This window comes from Erigeron canadensis, chromosome 5 (assembly GCF_010389155.1).
Source record: "Erigeron canadensis isolate Cc75 chromosome 5, C_canadensis_v1, whole genome shotgun sequence".
NCBI classification, from domain to species: domain Eukaryota; kingdom Viridiplantae; phylum Streptophyta; class Magnoliopsida; order Asterales; family Asteraceae; genus Erigeron; species Erigeron canadensis.
The window spans coordinates 38,056,787-38,064,992 of NC_057765.1; the positions used below are offsets into that span (position 1 = coordinate 38,056,787).

Consider the following 8,206-nt stretch of genomic DNA (forward strand, 5'->3'; position numbering starts at 1 on the left):
AAGTAATCCTGGATTAACCTGGATTAGTTCGGGTGCAATCTGGTTCGAAGAGCAATTGAAGATTCCCATCATCTTTTGGGTACCTATAAAACGAACAGAAGAAACAATAAGATAGAGAAAAATATCGATTTGCGGTCGTATTAGCAAATAAGATAGACGAAATCTGCTGAACAATATCGATTGATGAATGGTTTCGACGAAATCTGCAGTATGGCAAATCATTTGCTGGTGAGAAAGGAGGAAAGGGGGGGAAACATTGTGCTGCCGATTGTGTGGTGGGGAAAAAAATTTGGGTAGTTATTATTATTGTTATTATTACGTGAATTAAAGAAAAAAAAAAACAAAAAAAGGTAAGTCCGAGAACAATTACGTAATTTTAAAGGCAGAAATATATTTATTGGGGGAGGGGGTTTTTCTTTTATAAGGTAGTAGAGATATTGTGGGTAATCTATCATTAGAAACATGTTACATAAAAATGGATATCATATATTCGAAATATGATTTGTGTCTCTTTGCTGATAATAATTATCGAGGTGGAGAAAAAAAATTACTGTCATGGTAGCAAACTATAAAAGGTTAAATTTGAAGTTTTAACCTCAAGATATCCATTTTTTACATAGGATTGAAAAACTTTATGATCAATTGATCTCTCTGACTCTAATACCCGTGATTGTGGGCCAATTAGCGAGACCATAAATGTATAGTTAATTGTTTTTCGCTTCTATAGTTTTAAGATATCTTGTTAAGTTTTAACTCACTAACCATTTATCCAAAGAATATGGGAGCAACCTGTTATTATTTTTTTACATATACATCAATAAAAATGCTAGGTAATTCAAAAGATGATCGTTCTTTGCAGATAGCATTCAGATATAACTATTGTCAACTATATTGTTATGAACAAAATGTGTTTTTTTTTTTTTACGTTTTGTTAGTCGTTTTTTTTTTCTTTTCTTTTTGAATAAAGTAAGAAGATGGACACTTAATGCGGAATTGAGGATGAGATATGTGATGTATTACTATCAATTATGTTTGGACTAAAGCCCACTACAATGAAAGCCGATAAAAATTTTGGGCTTTTAATTAAACTCCTTTGAGGTTTGAGTCATTGATGGTCATTGCACAATTATAAATTATGAGGTAGAATTTGTGATAAAATTAAGACAGCGTTCAGTCGGTGATTTTTTTTTTTTTTAAACAAAATAAGGAAAACAGAAAATACAAGATTCAAATTATCCCCCCCTTTCACCCCCAACCACACTTAAGCAAGCATAATAGAACATGTTTTTTAATATGAAAAATAAAAATAATATTTTTTAGATTTAATCGCGTTTTTAAATTTTCTGTTTGTTTTTAAAATAAAATTTTCATTTATCTTTTTGAAATTAAAAGACATCTTCACAACTAAACACACTTTTTCGCTTAAGTTCTATATTCTGATCAAATCTACTAAACGAGACTGAAACATCATAATATAAAGAGGTGTAAAATGATAACCATTAAGGCACAATGAAGATAGTTTAAAAAAGCTTCTTTTGCTAGGACACACCAACCCCGAATAGTGTAGCAAACTAGCAACTTCATTTAGGACATGAGACATGCTAAATGAAGATATCAAGCCTTAATCGTTAAATTAACAAGATAGTAGTAGCATGAGAAGTTTTAAATTAAATGTTGTCGGTATATACGTCATAAGCTAACTATCACTAGAACAAATATATCAATTCTTCACGCATTTTTTTTCATGTTCTATGAAAATGTGAAAAATTTTGTAGCAAAATTCACATTTAAAAATGTTTAAAATTTATTCACAATCATAAATAAGTAAGTAACTGCTCAGTGCCACCTTCTGCGGGTTTTGAGTCCTAATACCTTGACGGTGTATGGGGATGTTAAGATGTAGGCAGACCTTACCTCTACCTAAGTAGAAAGGCTGCTTCTAGTTTCTACCTAAATGGTAAAAAAAAACCCTCAAACCTTTGCATGGGATGAGGATTGAACCTATAACCTCTATCTCCAGAGGCAAGGGTATTTACCACTGATCTAACCATGCTGCTTATTCACAATCATAAGTGTTTAATATATAAAAAGTTATTAAAAAAATTCACACTTTCATTTATAAACAAACATTTTTAACAGTGAAGTAAATACTATTAAACTAATTCACATTTATATATGTGAAAAAACATATAATCTTACCACATATTTAAATCTAAAAAAGTACTCATAAATAATTTTCTCACAATTTCAAATGTGAAAAATTAGTTTACATCAACAAATGTGAAAAATTTCAAATAAAAACTTCACAGTTCTAACCGTGAACAACAACAACAAGGTACCAAATCCCGACATAAGCCGGGCTATGGGGGAAGTATGATATAGACAGACCTTACCCCTACTCAAAGGTAGAGAGACTGCTTCCAGATCCACCAGAGTGGAAGGGACCTCCGGCCCAAAAGTGAAAAATAGGGTTTGATCCACCGGAGTGGAAGCCTTAACCGGATAAGGATAATCTCGATCTCAAACTCTCAATCTCAATCTCAATATCAATCCAACTCTTCGGATCACAAATTCAGATCTTAGATCTAGAAATTTGTTACCGTTAGGGAGAGAGGGGTTAGAGAGAGAGAAGAGAGAGAACCCAGTCTTATCATTAGGAAGAAAGAGTGTCGGCCTTAATTCCTTCAAGAGTTTTCTGATCCTGTCCTCGGCAAGCATTTTCGAATTAAAATTAACAAGACATGGTTCAAAAATAAGATCGCATGTAGTATTTAGGTTGAAGACATGGTTCAAAAATAAGAGTTCTAACCGTGAACAATTAGGCCGGTTCTTATAGCGCGTCCTCCGGAGAGTCCTTGAGGACTAGGACGCAAGTCCTTATTGTCAGCGAGCGTCCAAATGTGGTGTCCTTAGCCAAGAGTCCTCAGGAGGACTATGAAGAACGCATGGATGTGGGGCCACGAGGAGCGGAGCGCAGCAAATGTAAAAAAAAAAACCTTTTTTAAGCTAGTTTAACTTTTTTAATATTTTTTTTTATCTATTTAAACCCTATCATTTTACAACAATCAAACAACAAAACACCATTTCAACTCATTTCTCCAAACCATTCAATTTTAAAATGGCAAGACAAGTGTGGACTACATCCGAAGATCTTTTGTTTTGCAGGTATTGGATACAAGCATTTGAAATGGTTCTGTGTGTTCAGTGTATTGTAATGCCTACTTTGTAATTTAATAAAAACAGACTTTTATTCATAATTTAGATACAAACTTATTAAACAGAAACATACAACATAATAGTTCATAGAACTTATTTCTTCATCTCATGGACTGCTTTGGCATTCATGATGAACTCGTTGAATGTGTAAACCGCATTAGCAAGTTGGTCAATAGCAAGTTGAATTTTGTCGTACTTCCCTTGCAAATATGTGAAGTATTGACACTCAAGATCAGTACAATGCCTGGTTTGTATATAACGGATTTGTTCAAGACACCATTTCTTTTTCGTTGCCAGTTTTAGACCAATTTCAACAAGTTCCTCTTTGGACTTTTGGTGGTCGAGGATATCAGCCATGATACTGTCATTCACTTGATCGACAGTCATTGGTGGTTTATGGTTACATGATCGACAGACATTTGATGAGGAAGCCATTTAAGATGTATAAGAGTTTGAGAGTTGATAAGAAATATCTGATAAAGAGCCAATATTTATAGCTAAACAAAAAGACGCTCCTCCAACATTCAAAATTTAAAATATTTACACAATTAGTCCCTCCAACATTCGAATTCAAAATATATACAGTTTTAGTCCCTCAAACGGCCAAAAATTCAAAAACAATTACACTTTCAGTCCCTGAACAGCTAGTTGGATTGCCAGGCTATAAATACCAACCTATAGCAGAATTCAATTTCATCCTCATACCCATTTTCATTATTTTACAAACTCACTCACTCTTTCTAACCAAATGGCGTCCTCATCATCAAACAAGAATGTTCATCGACCTCGTCTGACCGAACAAGAGATGAAAACACGAATCATGACTGATATCAAAGAGGATACCCTTCTTCAGACTGAAGTATCTAACCAAATGGGCTACCTACGGAGGAAAAGGCGACAATGCGAGTATGAGTTTGAGGCAATACAAGCACCAGGCCGTAAGGTCTCGAAGCACGAAGAGACATATTCTGTGTTTCTGCAGGATGAGATCAAGAAGATAAAAAGGGTGGTCGATGACGTTTTTAACGTTGGTCACACGTTGGGTGACCAGTGCACTTGGGCCGAATCGTATCACGACAACTGCGGGGAAGACAAAAGTACTTGGGAAGTCAAATGCCCGCAACACGACAAGTGGTGGGCAAACGAAAGCGTTTACCGTGGCTTAGGGAAAATGTCAATCAAAGATGATGAAGATGAAGAATAATTTTAATGATTATGTATTTCGTGTTTTTTTTATCTAGTACTATGTTTTATTAATTTTGTGTTGTCTTTTATTTTTAAGTAATGTAATATGTGTGTTATTAATAAAATGTGTTTTTTTATTATATTTGAATGGTGTTTTGTTAATTAAATAAATGATAAAAGAATTGATGATGTGGCGAAGAAGTCCTGAAGAAATTGTCTTATAGGCAAGGAGAGTCCTGGGGGAGTCCTGAGGGGAGTCCTGCTGACGTGGCAATCAGGACTCTCCAGGATTCCAGTCCTTATAAGGAGAGGCCTTAGAAGAAAATAACTTCACATCAATAGAAGTTAGGGCTGAGTATGGTTCGATTTGGGTCGGTTTTGGCCCAAAACCGAAACCAAAACCGATCAAGTCGGTTTTTGGTTTTTTGAAACCGATTGGTTTGGTTTTTAAACGGTTCGGTTTTCTCGGTTTTTCAGTTTTTATTGGAGCGGTTTCGGTTTTTATTGGGTTTTTACCCATTTGGGCTTGGGCTAAAAGTTTCAGTACTAACAACCAAAAAAAAATATATAAAAGGCCCAAGTAAACATTTTTAGCCTAATTTTTCTACCAGTATCATGGGCACAACACAAAACAAAACTTATCACTTTATCAGTATATAAAACCAATATAAACATAAACATATAAGAGATTAATAATATTAGTAGTCATTGAGAGATATAAATGTGAACTTCCAAAAGATTACAGATTGAGCTTAAATAGCATTTGATCTTATAAAGATCATCCAAAAAATATTAGTACGAAAGGCATGATTGTTTTTTGACAAAAGGAAATATTAACACATCAAAAGACATTAGCAATGCCTCCATATCAATTCATAGCCACCTAGAATAGCCAAATCCATCATCTTGATCCTACATGATGAAAAAACAAAAACTAACAATTACTTATAAAAAAAACAGAATCATGCACATGTAAGTATATACTGATTCATCAGACCATCATGAAGTGAAAATATGAAACATTATACTCCAAGTGTTCCATGCAGTCGAGTCACCAAAAACGAAACAAAAGCAAACTATCATCATGCGTAATACCAAGATGCTGCACACAGAGAGAGAGCTTCCCACAAAGCAGACTATATAGTACAATTTTTTTCTAAAACAATTAAGATCAGACTAATCTAGCACAACACAATTAAAATGATGCACCTCCAGCAAGATACAAACTACATAATAGTCATAGTAATAATAAGTAAACTAGTATTGAGGCTTACTTTAGTACGATTCCTCATCCATGAAAGAGTCATTGACGTGTTTTTCAGTTGTAGGAAATTCTTCTACAAAAATAAAAATATAACAGTCAGAACCATTAAATAGATAAGATAACTGTAAATTTATAAATATTCTTACCAAGTTCTATTCTCTCCAAGTTCTCGACCAGATCTTGTAGTTCTTCAGCATTAAGAGGTACGTCTTGCAAGTCAGCCCCCTTAAATTTTATCCAGTCTTGTGCACAGATTAAGGCTTCAGCGGTCTTGGGGTTAAGAGAACTCCTAAACTTATCAATGACCCTACCACCAGTACTAAATGCGGACTCTAATGCAACTGTCGAGATTGGCATTGCCAATACATGCCTAGCCACTTGTGAAAGTATAGGGAACTTTGCAGAATTCATTTTCCATCAATTCAAGACATCAAGTTTATCGTCCCTTTTTTCGGTCGCATCTTCTAAGTAAATCTCGACTTCAGTTTTTCCAACCCCCTGCCCATTTTCTTCCAGATATCGTGCATAATCAGCCTCCTCATCATCATAACCACTTTTAGACACATTACTGGTAGAAGATGCAATGTTTTTACCATTGACTCCATCCTCCCTCATCTTATATTGAGTAAACAAAGCTTCTAAAGTATCCAATGTTTGTTTCATAATCTCTGAAACTTTAGGGGAATTCTTGCCATATATCTTTTCCAAAGAAAAACCAAGATAAAGCTTCTTCTTTCTTGGATCTAAAACCAATGAAACATGCAACAAAAAGTTGACGTTATCAATATTATCCCAATACTTCTCATATTTTTTTCATAGACAGAGCCATTTTTCTCTTTTTCTCATCATCATTTATACACATTCTTGCAATGGTTTTATGCATTGTGACAAGCTCGTTAAAAAACAAATTTGATGTCATGTACTTTGTGCCTGAAACCCTCTTTGTAACATTATAGAAAATTCTTAAGTACTTGATAAAAAATCGGGCAGTTTCCCAGTCCTCTTTTTGGGGAGCACCAACAACTTTTTCACTCTTTTTTCTTTTTCTACTTCTGGTAGTTTCCTCACCAAGATTCTCATCAGTACTACGAAAATAAGATTTATAATTGTAATCTACTACAAGAAGCCTATTTAAAATATATACCATATTAGTGTTAGATAAAAGACGATGACATACTTAAGTGAAAATATAGCATATATTTAATAAAGTACCTGTCAAACGCAGCCTCAAACTTTTCAGCTGTTTCCAACATTAAAAATGTGGAATTCCATCTTGTTGCAACATCAAGACATGGTTTATTTTCATAATGAATTGCTACTTTATCAACACTTTCCTTGAAGCTATCATATCTTGAACCAGAAGACCTAACATACCATACTGCATTACGAATCCTGGAAATGGATGTGAATTGTTCTTGTAGGCCATCTCAAACAACCAGATTGATTATGTGTGCACAGCATCTCAGATGCAAAAATTTGCAATCTAAGATAGCATGAGGTCCATTTAGCATGGTGGTTAAATACTTAATCGCCCCATCATTAGAAGAAGCATTATCCACTGTTACTGTAAGAACCCGTTGGATACCCCATTTTTGTAAGCACTTATAAACCACCTTTCCTATCGTTTCACCCTTATGATTTGGTATTTGGCAAAAGTTTAGAATTTTCTTTCTTAAAACCCAATTATCATCTACCCAATGCACCGTAAGACAAGCATAATTTATATTTTGCACTGAAGTCCATGTGTCGGTGGTAAGAGATACTGTCTTGCCTTTTAATTCATCTTTGAGCTTTTGCATTTGTTCTTTGTATATCGTCAAGCAATCTTTAGCAACTGTCCACCTTGATGGAAGTTTGAACTCTGGACAACATTCCCAAAGCAGTTCCTTAAACCCCCGGTCTTCAACAACACTAAATGGTCGATTATCTATAATGCACATACGAGCTACAACTAACTTGCATCTTTCTTGGCTGAAAGCATGATTAACGACAGAACTACCCTTAGCTGTAGGTTTCAACTTCAATGTAGATTGTTTCTTTAAATCCGGCTTTTTGTAAACGGGCAACCTTACGCATACGTTTCTCAAATGATTCCCCAGTGAAGCTGTACCATTTACTTTTGAATCCCCGGCCAACATAGTATTACAGTAAGGGCATTTTGTTTTGGTCGCACCCTTTACTAAAGGAAAATGATCCCATACCCAAGATTTTTTTACGACCACCACGTTTCTCTTTGCTTTCAATATTTTCCTTAACATCCTCGTTTTCATTTACATCATTATTTTCATTATCGACATCAATCACGAGTTTTTCAGTAATATTTTGGTTACTTGTCGCTTCCATCTATAAATTAGTAAAATAAATGAAAGGGGTCAATATGGATTATTTTTATTCCACGACAACATGTTCCCTATTTTTTAACAAAGCATATGCAAAAATAATAAACTAACAAACAAAGCAGAAGCAAAAGTAATAATAAACTATGTTATAACCGGTTTATTGATGTTTTATGCTATTAGAAACATGTAACCAAAAGACATA

The 8,206-nt window shown here is 34.3% G+C and overlaps 1 long non-coding RNA gene across 2 annotated transcripts; it reads right to left on the reverse strand.

Moving 5' to 3' along the window:
- Nucleotides 1–5,083: 5,083 nt before the first annotated feature.
- Nucleotides 5,084–7,027, reverse strand: LOC122602395. Of its 2 annotated transcripts, none has more exons than XR_006324243.1 (4): nucleotides 6,878–7,027; nucleotides 5,812–6,408; nucleotides 5,676–5,738; nucleotides 5,084–5,313 (listed from the first exon to the last, which is right to left on the reverse strand). It is a non-coding gene; the product is annotated as an uncharacterized LOC122602395 (long non-coding RNA). The 2 variants fall into 2 exon arrangements; XR_006324242.1 differs by having other exon boundaries at nucleotides 5,812–6,792.
- Nucleotides 7,028–8,206: the final 1,179 nt, after the last annotated feature.